The 15,438-nt window shown below is 35.5% G+C and overlaps 1 protein-coding gene across 6 annotated transcripts in view; it reads left to right on the top strand.

Moving 5' to 3' along the window:
- The window catches only part of LOC137495620 (serine/threonine-protein kinase pim-2), a 35,725-nt gene extending 21,178 nt beyond the window's left edge, over positions 1-14,547 (top strand). The window contains exons 10-13 of one of the 6 annotated variants that reach the window (XR_012406233.1): positions 10,643-10,883; positions 11,167-11,231; positions 11,418-11,505; positions 12,532-14,547. The gene's annotated coding sequence lies outside the window, so the exon portion shown is untranslated. Of the gene's footprint in view, positions 1-10,638; positions 10,884-11,166; positions 11,232-11,417; positions 11,506-12,531 lie in introns of all 6 variants that reach the window. The other 5 variants (XR_012406236.1, XR_012406232.1, XR_012406235.1 and 2 more) reach the window with 5 other exon arrangements.
- The last annotated feature ends 891 nt before the right edge of the window (positions 14,548-15,438 follow it).

The raw sequence follows: 15,438 nt of genomic DNA, 5'->3' as shown, positions 1-15,438 counted from the left end.
TTACAATTAGCAAACTGATTTTCACTGCATCAGTAACAACACAGTTATCTTTAAACAAAAGAAGATGCAGCATGTCAACAATTACTTGTAATTTATCTTGGAATTGAGCACATATGCTACTGTCCTCCACAATGGTGACACAAAAAACGTTTTACAGTATTTTGCTGCTTGATTTTACGGTAAAATACCGGCAGCTGTGGTTGCCAGTAATCTGCTGTTTTCAACATTTCACATTCGTAAATTCTGTTTACAGAATATTTCTGTTTAAAATACATTCCACAGTCTGTATTTTTCATTAAACACATTTAACCCCTCAAATCCCACAGCAAAATCCTCACTAGTGTTCTCAATACAGAGGGTTGAACACTCAAACAGTGATGAAGTTAATGAGATAATGAAGTGTCTAATTGAAGGACGGTTGAAAATTATTGATGAACAACTGTTAACAGCAGAATCACTAAAGACTAAAAAAAACAACAAAGAAAAACAAATTACAGCCAAAATCCAAAGATGAAATTAACTGACATTAAAAATCTAAATAAAATAATAATCAATAAAAATAAAACAAAATACACGATTCCCAGAGATGGGTTGCGGTTGGAAGAGCATCCGCTATGTAAAAACTTGCTGGATAAGTTGGTGGTTCATTCTGCTGTGGCAATCCCGGATTAATAAAGGGACTAAGCCGACAAGAAAATGAATGAATGAATGAAAACAAATTACACAATAAAAATGTAATTTCTCAGAATCTCAGCAGAGATCATTAAACAAAAGAAGACAGAGTCTGCTTTAATTGGGCTCTTCGACTATTTGTTCTGACATTAGTGTTTAATTTGGCTGCTATAATTAAATGTGTTACTCACACTATTTGTATAGCATGAAAGGCCAAAAGAATGAAACATTAATGAACCTGAGAAGGTTAATTATGATATTGAAACCACCCACACCTGCTTGTGCAGTGAATATGAATATTAAATATCTTGTTAATTGTAAGTGGGAAATGAAACCATATGTAAAAGTAACCACATGATCTACAGCAAGGGTGTCAAACTCAATTCTTGGAGCGCCGAAGCCCTGCACAGTTTAGTTCCAACCCTGCTCCAACAAACTTACCTGTAGGCTTCAAACAAGCCTGAAGGACTCAATTAGCTTGATTAAGTGAGTTTAATTAGGGTTGGAACTAAACTTTAAAGAGTTGCGGCCCTTTTGAAACGAGTTTGACACCTGTGATTTACAACAAATACTGTTTAACAAGTTTAAATATACCATTCACCATGAGAATGTTTGATCTATGGCAGAACTTAAAAACACACAGACATCAACAATTAGTCTTTAAGTCTCAACAATGGTGACAATCAAAAAATCTAAATCAAATAAAAATCAACCCAGAACAATACAAAGCAATCTACTGAAACATGACCTCCAAAGAACATAAAATAAAGAAAAAGAAAGAGATTGTAAGAACTTTAAGTTGCTAAGTTAATGTATTCATGCTGCAATGCATTCTGGGGTTTTTGTACTAGATGCTGGCACCCAGCATGCATTGCAGCATGAATGAATTAAGCAGCTTTTTTGTAGCAACCATGGTTGAGGTTCATGTCCTGATTCTTGATGTTTGTGTGTCTTAATGAGCAGCAGAAAAACTCAAAGAATTTGAGTATGAAATATATAAAATATTATGTCTTATTTACTCATTGGTTACTCAATGAACTTCCATTGTAAGTGTTACACAGCTCACACAATTTCAAATAAAACTCTTGTCTATGACTTATCTTTTTATATACTAATAATTATATCTGTAACCATTGATTAAGCATAAACAGTAGAGTTTCTCATCATCTTTCTTGCTACAACTGATGAGTCTCAGAAACTCAGTTATAACAATCAGAGAATCATTAAGATTGAAATGTGAAGGTTCAAGAGCCCAACTACAGCAGCCTCTGATCTCCATGATGGTGAGGTCAATAAAAATATAAACCTCTGTTAATTATCAAATATTCTTGCAGATATGAGAGAACTGAAGTCAAACTGTAATCAATGAAGCTGCTAATGCAGTTATTTAATGGAGTTGTTTAATCCTCTGTTTTAATTCAGTTGGTTTAGTGTAAGGCTGTGTCTGTAGTTTTATTTCTTGTTCTTTCCTTCAGTGATTGTGCTTGTTAACAGCAGCTGTTCATCATTCAGTCATTTGTGGTCATTCACTCTGTCTAGTGGACTAAACTTATTGACTAATTTAGGGACTAGTGAATGAGGGTGTGTGGTGAGATTTCAGACACTCTTATTAGTTTCTCGAAAAGTAATCGGTTAGATCTGTTACAGTTATTTTTCGTATTTTGTACAGAAATGAGCTGTTAATCATTTAACAGGTTTTCACTGTAGATTGTACAGACTTTTACCGTTAAAATCAGATACATTTTTTACAGTGTAGCATGAATTAGCATGTTGTTGGCATGATTCTAGCGTAGATTAGCATGTTGTTAGCATGAATTAGGATGTAATTAACACAATTCCTGTATGGATTAGCATGATTCTAGCATTAATAAACATTGTTAGCATGATTCCAGCATGAAATTAACATGTTTCCAGTATGGATTAACATGTCATTAACATGACTCTAGTATGAATTAATGTCTTTAGCATGATTCTAGCATTGATTAGCATGTTGTTAGCATAGGTAGATTGGTAGGTAGTTGGTTGTTAAAGGTCAGCTGTAAAGCTGCAGTCACACTTGACTTTTTTCCCCATAGACTAGTGTCATTCTTGAATGATTCGTTCATTTTAAACGGATCTTTAATATGACTCGGGAACTACGAGTCCTGTCAGGGAGGGATTCGTTCATCCGCGCGTGCGCACATTTGTGCAGGTGGGATCGTTCATTTCAAGTCTTGAGTCGTTCATCACAGAAAGACAGAAGCCAATCATTTGCGTTTAGAGCCGGAAAAAGAATTGATCCGTTCACCTCTCGAGTCCTCTATCAGGTCTGAGTCATTCGTTTCTCATGGGCCAATCATATGCATTTAGAGAAGGAAAAAGAATTGATCCGTTCAACTCTCGAGTCCTCGGGTTTGAGCCATTCTGTCACATGATGAACGAATGATTCAAGAACCAGAAGACTCGGAAGGTGAACTAATTATCATGGCTCCTATTGGCTCAGACTGTGTACTTTGGTAAAGATTATATGTGACTGTCAGTTTAACGTGAACGAACCACTGACATTTGAAGACATGAAGAGGTGAGCTGAGCAAAGAGACAAAAATACCTTCATAGACAAAAGAGCAGGTAAACATTGAATTATTATTTTCTTCTCATCGTATTCTATTTATGACTTATTTGTTAAAGGATCAACCTTTTGGGCTAGTTGTAGATGTGTTTGGAAGCAATTTGTAACATTTTAATAATATTTTGGCAAATTGAACCAAATGAACGAAATGACTCGCAAAAAGATTCGTTCATCTCGATGAACGAGACTCAAAAGATCAAAGTCACTAAAATGATCCGAACCTTCCATCACTACCATAGACTTCCATTCATACGCACGCAAATGTGTCAGACTGGAAACGCAGGGTCATGCGTTAAGTTTCGCAGTTCGCTGCGGTGCAAAGTTTAAGCTTGGTGAACTCTGACCTGCGAAATCCAATCACTTGACTGTGTCAAACTGCCAATAATGTAATGTTTTGTTTTAACACTATTTTAGCTTCACGCAAAGCTGATGTAACATTGGATGTTGTTGTTATAAAAATGGGTTATATCTTCACCGAAGTGTTGTTCAGCCACTAAAATCTTCCGTTAAAAGATTGATGTGACTATAGACTGATTTCACGTGGCCGCCATTTTTAAAAGCGAAGTCGAGGTTGCGGTGGGAAGAAACCCGGAAGTATTGTTGGGAGTTGCATAGGAAGTTTGTGTACTTGGCTGTATATCTTATCAGAGAAGAAAAAGTGACACAAATATATAATTCCTCAGCTTTCCGAGTGACCCGAAGATCCGTTCTGAATGAATGGTGAAAATAAAAAGGGATATCAGAGCTTATTTTCAGCTAAGTTAAGGGAAATGTCACTAGTTAACTAACGTTTTCTTTCCCAAACACACATTTAGATGCCATTTATCAAACTTGAGTTAATGAACTGATTTTTTCACTATATTAGACTTGTCACAATGCTGAATTAAAAGAAAAACAAACAGGCAATTTCGCACTAACATTTAAGGCACTGTTGATGGTTTTCTTAAAACAGAGCTGATTGAACACAAGCTCACCTCTTCATGTCTTCACGTGCTCGACAGAAATGCTTGTGATTGGCCAAGAAAGTCATCAATTCACCCACCGCTGTTTACTGAGCACAAACACAGACGGCCCAAACAATCTCTAGTATGGGTAACTGCTTGATGACTCGACTGATCTTCACAGCTGCTTCGCACTCCAGTCTCCGTGTATCTGTGTCTGCACTGGGTGAAGAGCAGTAAACTGAGTGAAAACACAGATACACGGAGACTGGAGTGCGAAGCAGCCGTGAAGATCAGTCGAGTCATCCACGCTCAGCGGCTCTTCAATGTTAGCCAGTTTTAAAACTTCAGTACCGGGACAACACTATTACAGACAACACGAGGATGTGCTACAGGGGCCTGTAGTGTTTTATCACTCACCGGGTTACATAGGCTGAAGCAGGAAAGCGTCCCCACAATGTTTTTTTTTTTTTTATCAATATATTTTTTATTATTTTCACATCAATAATTTACAGAGTCATTTCAGTATAAATGTAAACATTCTTTTCTAACCACCCTCCACCCCTTTCCCACCCTCATAAGACAGAACACTTAAACAGACATACTTGTGAGACATCGAGCTGATGTGTAAATTAGGAGGAAATAAACAATTAACAAACAATAATGACAAATACAGGATTAAAGCAATGAAGTGTCATACTTTTCCATCCGTATTTTTAGTCCATGTAACATCCAAGTTATTCATGTATTCAATAAATTTACCCCATGTCTTCTCAAACATTGAAGAGTTTTTTTAAGAATAAACATTATTTTTTCAACAGGAACATAAGAAGAAAGTTCTCTAAGCCATACAATATGACTTGGTGGTTCTACTGATTTCCAATGTATAGCAATGCATTTCTTTGCTGCTATCAGAGCCATTTTAATTAAACGTAAATTTTTCCTTTGATCGAACAGAAGAACTGACTCATCCCCCAACAACATAAATCTTGGATCAGGTAAAAGGTTAACATTGGCAATTTTACTAATAGTTTGTATTATATTTCTCCAATAGGTTTTAAGTTTGGAACATGTCCAAAACATATGAAATAATGTACCAACCTCAATCTTACATCTAGAACAATGTTCTGAATATGAATCACTTATTCTTTGCAATTGTTTAGGTGTATAATATACCCTGTGTAAAATATTAAACTGTATTAATGTATGTCTACTATTAAATGAAAATGTTAGGGCACTTTTACAGATATGTTCCCAAGTATCTTGATCAAACATGCATTCTAAATCTTTCTCCCATTTAAGTTTTGAAGATGACACTTCCATCTCATACAAATCGTTAAGGTTGCTATACATATAAGACACAAATCCTTTGGGTTCTTTACTCTTTCTTATAATAGCATCTATTGGGAGGGAAGATAGAGGTCCTAAATTACCCTTTTGCATTGTGGTAATATAGTGTCTCACCTTAATATATTTAAAAAAATGTTTAACAGGAAGGGAAAACTTTAATCTCAATTGTTCAAATGTCATTAGTATGCCCTGCTCATATAAATCTCCAAACATCTGTATTCCCTTTTTGTACCAGTATTGTGTTATTCCATCTCTTAATGCTTCAGGAAGAGATGGGTTACAGTGAAACAGAGTATTATTATACATTGAAAGTAGCCAATTATTTTTTTTCTTGATTACAAACCCCAATTTGCAAGTGTGCCTAATGAATGGGTTACTAACTGCCTTCATAACACAATTCAAAGGGATGAATATAGCCAGGGGTTCTACCGCTAGAGCAAAGAGTAGCGGGGAGAGGGGACATCCCTGTCTGGTTCCTCTTGATAAATAAAAATGTTCAGATACATCAGAATTAGTACGGATGGCTGCCGATGGATTCCTATACAACATCTTAATCATCTCAATAAAGTTTGGACCGAAATTCATTTTTTGTAAAACCGCAATCAGATAAGACCATTCCACTCGGTCGAAGGCTTTTTCTGCATCTAAAGAAAGAGCAATCACCGGAAAATCAATTTGTTTTGCTGAATAAATAATATTCATTAGCCTCCGTATGTTATCGAAAGAGGATCTATTTATCCAGTTTGGTCCATGTGAACTAAACTAGGCAGTACCCGCTCTAAACGTAATGAAGTCATTTTGGTAAGAATTTTATAATCAGAATTAAGCAGTGAGATTGGCCGATAGGAAGCACATAGATTAGGATTTTTGCCAGGTTTTAAAAGAACTGTGATTTCACAGTGATTTCACAATTTTCCTGGTTTAAAGTCTCTGTTAATTCTTTTTTATGAATTGCCTCTGTATACATTGAAAACAACGGGTCTGCTAATTTAGAAAAAAACGTTTTATAAAAATCCATCGAAAACCCGTCTAACCCAGGTGTTTTACCCTTGGCTAGAGCAGTGACTGCAAATTGCATCTCTTTTTTCGAAATTTCTTTTTCAAGTTCTTCTCGATCATTATCACTTAAGACTGGTATATCCCATTTACTTAAAAACATTTTAATCGTCGCCTCCTCTATTCCCTGAGATTTATAAAGTGACTTATAAAAATCTAAGAATTTTTGGTTAATTAATTTGGGGTGTTTAATAATTTTATTTTCGGATGAATATAATTTAGATATAGATTTACTAATTTCTTCTTTTCTTATTTGCCATGCTAGTATTTTCCCGATCTTATCTTCATGTTCGTAATACTTCTGCCGTGATCTGAGAAGTGCATTTTCTGCTTCTTTGGATGATAGAATATCATATTCCATTTTTTTTTGACTGCAATTGTTGAAGCAGCTGAGCATCTTTATTTCTAAAATGTTCCCTTTCCATTACTGAGATTTCTTTTTCAAGTGATTGTAACTGTTTTTGATATTGTTTTTTTCTCCCGGAAGAAAAAGCTATGATTTGACCCCGTAAGAATGCCTTCATGGCCTCCCAGATTACACCCGAAGAAGCAGAACTTTTATTTGTACTAATAAAATTTTCTATATTATTATTTATGAAGCTTAATGCGTCAGAGCTATTTAGTAAATGGCCACTAAATCTCCAAAGCTTATAATTAGGCATTTCCAGAGAGCATTGCGCTGAAATAAGTAACGGGGCATGATCTGACAATATTCTTGGTAAATACTCACACAATTCAATCAAATAATCCTTCGCTTTTGGAACAAAAAATTAGTCAATTCTGGAGTAATTATTATGCCTATGCGAGTAGAAGGAATATTCTTTTTTTGTTTTATTCTTAAATCTCCATACATCTATTAAACTAAAACTTGAAAGTTCGTATTTTAGAGCTTTAGCAACTTGACTTAAGGGTAACAGTTTAGTAGATGATCTATCTAACACTGGGTCCAAAACTACATTAAAGTCTCCTCCAATTATCAGCTCTGCTGTTGGGCAAGCAAATTTAAAGAATATATTGTGAATGAAATCGGCACCTTCCATTTCAGGACGATATATATTTACTAAGGTTATTCTTTGCATCCCAATCGTTCCTCTTAAAATAATATACCTGCATGCTTTGTCTTTATCAACAGATTCCATTTTCAAGGGAATATTTTTATCAATAAGTATAACCACCCCTCTTGATTGCGATGTGAAGGAAGAAAAAAAGCTTGTCCAGACCACTGCTTTTTAAGATTTAGATGTTCGGGATCAGTCAAGTGTGTTTCTAGTAGAAGGGCAATTCCAATATTATGCTTTCTGAGGTATAATATTACTTTTTTTCTTTTAAGTCTTTGATTTAAACCGTTAACATTCCAAGTCACATATTTATATTTCAGTGTATCTGACATTAACTATAAATTAATGTTTTATTTCCTGAGTGCCTTGAGAACATATGGTTAAACAGCCCAACACCTAAATAAATCGAATATGTGTTCTGTCCAATCCCCCCTACCACCACTTCCCCAAACGAAGTGTGAAACTTTAAACCCCCATGACTAAGTGTGCACTGCATCATACAGTCGACCTTGACTTCTTGTCCAAACTTAAAGCTCCCTAAAAAGTTATGTATATCCCCACAAATACTTATATTATGTACTTTAAAGCAACGTAGTAATCACTACGAACAAGTGATAAATCCGAAATATGCAAGTTAGTAAACATTTGAACAAAAATATGAACATATATTTCTCTTGCCAGCTTTTCAATATAAAGATCACTCTTGACAGAGTTAACGTTAAGTTTTTACATGTTCATCCGAGAGAAAAGTTATCCACCGTATATTTTTAGCATAGTTTGGTGTGATTGTTCAGGTAACGTTAGAGTTGGATGATCCGGAATTCGTCTATATAGTTTTAGTGTCTTATCCGACAAGCAGATGTGGATGATGTTGTCGAAGATAAGTTTCTGCTGATGCCTTGGAGTTGAAAGATCTTTGTCCCTCAGGCAGCTGAATCCTCAGCGTCGAAGGATAAAGTACGGCGTAAGACACATCATTATTGCGTAGCTGTCTTTTGAGTGCGCTGAATTCTTGTCGCTTTCTAAACAGGGTGGATGACATATCCCGAAAAATCATAATGCTAGAGTTGCTATAGGTGAGCTTGCCCTTTTCTCTGGCCGCATTGAGGATCTTAAGTGTGTCTCCGTACCGAAGGAATCGAACCAGAATGGCCCGCGGTTTGCCATTTTCAGCCGGTCGTCGTTGCAAAGTGCGGTGAGCTCTTTCAATTTCGTAGAACTCGTCCTCCTGATCCAGAATCTTAGGTAACCATTCCTTCAAAAAATCCACAGCATTCCTACCTTCCACTCCCTCTGGGAAACCGACAAGACGAAATTCTGGCGACGAGATTGATTTTCGAGTTCATCAATTTTATCTTTCAGCAGTTTGATTTCGTCGTCAGCAGCCGATTTAACATCCGCGACATCTTTGTGAAGGCTCGTTACCGCTTCTTCCGTCTCCTTCTGTTTAGTTTCTACCTCCACCATTCTCAGATTCATCGATTGTAGTTCGTTACCCATTTTCTCCACGGATACTGCAAATTTACTCAGGCGTCCGTCAATTAACTCCTGGATTCTGAGAAATCCTTTCTCCATTTCTGCGTGGAACCAGGGCGGGGGTTCGGATAGTGGCTGCCTCGTGTCGTGTGTATCATCCTTTTTGTTGTCCGTTTTCTTTGGATTTGGCATGTTTGTTGTAATGTTCGAAGTTTATCAACTTATTATGTTAAATAAAGTACTTTTGTTACGCTAAAGGTCTTTAGGGTGTGTTATTTAAGTGAAATTATTCGGGAGCTCTCCACACCACGTCCTACCCTAACGCTACCATAACCGGAAGTCCGTCCCCACAATGTTTAACATGATGCCATGAACTGAAGCCTTGGAGGACACTTGAGCATATTACTCTTACAGAGATTGTGATGTTGTTTCATGCCTAATTTGCTTATAATTGTTTAAATTAAACTTACTGTATAACATTTAAGAGATGTTTACACCATTTCTGCATTTTAAAATCTCGGCAACAGCTGGAGGTTTGTATTCCACAGCATGTTGCTGCAATTTTTACAGTGCTGCTCCTACACTTCCGGGTTTCTTCCCACCGCAGCATGGCGGCCGCGTGAAATAAGCGTATTTTCAGTTTCATAAGGGACCTTTTACAGCATTGATAATGTAGATATTAATTAATTTAACAACAAATCACAAGTAAATACTCCTATACTGCCTAATCTCCCTATAATGTTTACCATGCAACTCTGAAAATAGCATGTCAGTTTGGCTTAGTAATGAGGGTAATTCCTGCACGCCGCCGGACAAGCACTAGTCGCTTTTAACTCATGAGAGAGGGCTCTTTTGCTGTCATCTTTAAGGTGCGCATGCTCCTGTTTCAGGAGGTGTGGCTCTCGACGGCAGGGAAGGGACTGTGATTCAGAGATTTATGCTAAGCTGTTAGCATTGTGGAAGATCACCTACTGCACCTTTAAATCTCTTTAACTGGTTAATAACAAGAAAAGTGATAGATTTCACCGTGTGCTGCATAGAAATAACGGAAAGCTAGATGCCCCGTAAGCGGCTGGATGGTACGACAGCGCCACCCCCTGGCTTTAGTGATTTTAACACATTGCTGTAAAAAAAATCTGTAAAAATACAGGAAAAACTACCGTATAATTGTGAAGGAACTTTCCGTATTTTCATTTTACAGCAATATTACCCGTATTTTCGGTTACGCACTGCATTATGGAAGCAAGAATCTCAGTGGAACAGCGTGAGAAGCAAACGACATTTCTTGTACACACACACCCCTCACTGTAGTCAGCCGTCGGAGAAGGATACACCTCAAGCTTCTGTGATAAAAAAGTGTTTTAGTTATTTTCCCCATTTTATATACCCACAACATGTTTTATAGCGTCGTTATGCTTTTAGTTACTGTGTTATTCGTTTGAGTGACTGAACTCAGCTTCTGCTGTGTGTCCTCGAGACAGGGCCGGAGCAAGCTGAACTGCCGCTCTAGGCAAAGGATGTTCACGGGCATACTGGGGACGCAGGTTGTGACGGAGGTGTTGCGGACGCCGCCCTCTTTATTCTGCCGCCTCGGTCGCCTTTATGGATGCACCAGCCCTGCCTTGAGGCTGCTGCTGCATGTCTTTGCGGCTCACGCGATGGTTGATTCCGGTTTAGTTCATATTTGTGAAGAGAATGTGAGTGCATAATGTCACTGTGTCGGTACGTGTTTTTCTATTCGTTTATGATGATTGGTGATATATTTATATATATTTTTTGTATTCCAAGGCCATAGTAAAGTTAGCATACGCAGTTAGCATATTATTTGAAATGTTACGTGTTCTGGCATTCATCACACTTACTCATTAATTAAATGTTTTTTGGAACAGATTAAATATCACCTTAGTTATCTTGACTGACCCTGAATAAACTTGCTGTTAAAGTAGTCGTGTGTGGCGCAGCTGATTTAAACTATTGTTAATCCCGTCGTAATGTTTACTTGCAGTGTCTGTGAAAAGCTCATCTGGAATCCCTAAAGGAGAGACCTTAACATCTTTACTTTCAGCAGAGGTTGGTTTAAACTCTTTAACATTAGTGACTTTATCAAGCACTAAACTGACAGTTGTTATTAACATCATTTGTTTGTGTGTGTGTGTGTGTGTGTGTGTGTGTGTGTGTGTGTGTGTGTGTGTGTGTGTGTGTGTGTGTGTGTGTGTGTGTGTGTGTGTGTGTGTGTGTGTGTGTGTATGTATAAAGGTTGTGGAAGAAAAAAAAATCCAGTACAGCTCACCTCTGGTATTGCCACATTCTTAAGAGAAGTAAAACATCTTTACTTCCAGCAGAGGTTGGTTTAAATCCTTTTACATTAGTGACTTCATCTAACCTATACATGTGTTAATGTGTTTTATATTATTCATTTAAAACCACAGACAATAACATTATGCATTGAAGACAATGACTACTTGTTTGGTGGTAATGATATACAGTCACACTGCCTAGCTCTAACAGCTTTTTATTTCTTTTTTTTAAGGTGATTGACAATTAAAGATTGCTGTGGATCCAAAAGTTGTAAAATATCTATTTTTTATGTAGTTCTCAACATTACAGTAAGAGTTAAAAATTAAAAGACGCTTTATTATAGATTAACATTCAAGAAAACATCACAACCGAAAAACTTTCAAACTGTTTTTCACTTTCAGATTTATTTATTTTTGACTGACATTACCAGCTACAATCAAGCATGCATTATTATTTGCTGTCATGGTTTTGCAATCAAAAAAAGTTGTTATAATGGAAGTCAATGGGGCAAAAAAACAGCCACCAACTGGGTAGTAAATTTGAACAATAGGTTTAGGGAAATTCTTACACTTTAAAGTCCATACCACTTACAGCTTTAGTGTAGAGTGCCTGAGTAAAACATTCTGTCAATTCAGTATGACATGTTGGTGGCATTATTCTTTCACTAATGAAAAGTGTTTCTCACCTCAATCCAAACTGAATCATCCTTTTTGATGTTACTTTGTTCAAAGAGTGTGATCTTTGATTGCAAGCATCTACTTGTAGGCAATTTTTTTTATTTTATTAAATGAATAAATTTCTAATTTCTTACATTTGACTATAGCATTAAGTTATACCAAGGTACTGTAGGACTTACAAATCAAATGAAATTATTTACACTGCAAAATTAAATTAACTAAACTAAATGTTAAATGTTTACATGGAAAGTAATATCAAAATATTTTTTGATGATTTTATCTAATTGGGCAAGTAAACACTTTTCCCTTCAAAAAAAATCTGAAAAGGTGTGTTACTTCGGCAATTTTATTTAGTGCATTACTTCTAAAGCTAAAAGTATTTTTTCCTTTCACAGTTTTCTTGAAAATAAATCCTGGACGATGGTCATAGGCTGAGATGAAAGGGACTCTTCTAAGACCTCGGATGTTCTAAATGACTTAAATCCTTGGAAAATGTGAGCTTTGTCCAAAGACACTGAACATTTGATTGCTGTAATTGGCATACAGAGAGGTAATGAACATACACATGGAGTCCTGCTTTTTGCAGTTCTCAACATCACAACATTCCTCCAAGACAGATGGATTTTTTTTTTTTTTATATATATAGCTTGAGTCTAGCTATACCATTTTTCATTCTGAAATGTTTTACTTATGAGGTTATTTTTATAAGGTAATTTTAATGAACTACTGACTTAGTATGTTTATACGCTCACAAGAAATTTGTATGTTCTTTGTAATTTTGTTTTTGGATGTGCATTTTTACCAAAGCTGCAGGCCTGTTTGTTTCAGATTCCCTGTTTATTGGTTTAAGAAGTAATAGTAAATGCAGAAAATAACAAAGGGAAGCGATTATACAAATATAAATTCATGAAATACTAACTTTTCATTCTGTGACATTTATTTATGTTACCTGTTTCAATTTCAGTGCTTATAGTTTTCTTCTTTTGAAATAACTTAGTGAATGTAATGTTAAAAAAATAAATTGTTTTGTGCACATTGTGTTATGATCGGGTAAGAGTAATGGAAGGACCCAAATTGCAAGTAAAAATACTTTATTGACGCAGTCAATATAGTATGACAAAGTCCAAACCCAGAAAAATAAACAAACAAACATGCTACGTATCCCACTCTATCGGCAATCTGAAAAACAGATGGGGACCAAGTAGCAAGGTCTCAGAAAGGGACTCCACGCCAGTCCTCAACACAGAGAGATCGGCAGAGAAATAACGAATTGACAAGAGACATGCTGCCTAGATATAGCAGAGTTAACGAGTCGCAGCTGGCAGGCTAATCAGGACAGCAGGACTCCACATAGCACGTGACAAAAACACTGACGTCAGACACACGTGGAACACCAAAACAAAACAAAACCATGTGACCAGAAAGACACTCAGAAGTGCGCACACACCTACAACCATGACACATTGTGCTTTATTTGTTGTTCTATGTTTGCAAAACTAAATTGAATTTATAAAGAAATTTTAATGTACTCTTGCAAAATTTGATGGATAAAGTGTTTTTACAAATTTATGTTTCTATTTAAACTTTACTGAAGTTTCTGTATAATCATTTAACGGAATAAGTAAATTGTACTGAGAATTTACTGTAAATTTATTGGATTTTAAAAAAAAAATGAAATTCAGTAAAAAAACAGAGAATGTACTGGTAATTACCATCACATTTTTTTTTTTTTTTTTTTTACGGAAGTTTTACAGAATTTTCCGTTTACAAAAGAAGGAAATTTCTGTAAAAAAACAGGTAAATGTGCTGGTAATTTTCTGCCAGTACATCGACAGCAGCCGATGCTCCACGCAGAGATCAGATAATTCAGAAGAACTGAAGAACATCTTCCCAAGACATTTCAAGAAACCTGTCTGCAAAGCTTTAGTATCAGGAAGGTTATAGATTCATGTGCTGTAACACTGAGGTTGCTTTCAAAAATATTTCATCAGTGAACTCTAGTGTAAACTAAATTACTGTAAATCAACATTTGTTGGCATTTTTAATAACTTTTTTTGGTCTTATTATTAGTTGTGTCTGTCTTTCACAAAATAAGGATGTACGACACTGCCAAACACTTTCCACAACAATGTTTTGGTTAAAAGGGTTATGATTGAATACCCAATACATTGATTGATGTATTATACACACACACACACACACACACACACACAAAGACGAATGAAAAATTGCTCTGTATTAATTGGCTGATGGCCATGTTTTTTCATGTTATGCCACCTTAGAAAACTGGATAGCAAATTTCAAGTTGCTTGGACAAACGATAGCTTAGATACAGTGTTTTTCACTTAATATACATTTATAATTATGTCTAACACAAAAACACATCCACAAATAACAATGTTTACATGGAGAAAAAATAAACAGAAATCTATTATTTTAATAATAGTCATTAATCATGCTTACACACATTTTGTGTCACACGTAGATATTTAAACCAAAGAATAGGTAACAAAATGTTAACAAGACCTTCAAGACCTTTTGTTGAAATGTATATACAGAATAATCAGCTTTCAGTGTAATTATTATAATTTCATAAGTGGAATAAAAAAACCTTGAATGGTAAGATTGGACTAAGTTTGATTTAAAATGCAATAACAGTGTTTTACCCATAGACTGTCTGTAGTAAGTGCTCTTTTGCTGCCATCTAGTGGTACAATGACAAAACTTGAAGGACTTTAAATGTTGTATATTGGTTTAGAATCATGTCACGTGTCTGAATAACTGAGGTTTTAAGTTTTATGCAATCCTGCTACACAGTATGTTTTACCCGCTACACGCTATATTTTGTATCTGTCTATATCATCTTAATTTGTTGTAATTCCACTACTATTTTAATATTATAATAGTAGGAAAACCTATTATAGTTATGAATACTAATATAGTATTATTCATACTATGATTATAGTATACATAGATATGCACATACTATTTTATATTGTATTGCTATTATTTATCTTTTAAAATATAATGTATTATTTTATTCTATAATATTGTATAGAATTTGTACTATTTTAATAATGTGTAATTCATTCTTTTTTATTAACGTTTTTATTCAGTTTTATATAGATGGGCTACTGCTGTACATTATTGTTTGTTATTGTTTACTGTCAACTCTTCAAGAGGTAAGATCTGGAGCAACTCTAACACTTCACAACGTACATGGAAACAAACAAAACTGTAAGAACAAAGAGGATTCCAGCACTACTTGTGATAAAGGAGATACAATTATTGATAATACAGCT

This window comes from Danio rerio, chromosome 5 (assembly GCF_049306965.1).
Source record: "Danio rerio strain Tuebingen ecotype United States chromosome 5, GRCz12tu, whole genome shotgun sequence".
Classification (NCBI taxonomy): domain Eukaryota; kingdom Metazoa; phylum Chordata; class Actinopteri; order Cypriniformes; family Danionidae; genus Danio; species Danio rerio.
This window is presented reverse-complemented; position numbering and strand designations above follow the sequence as displayed.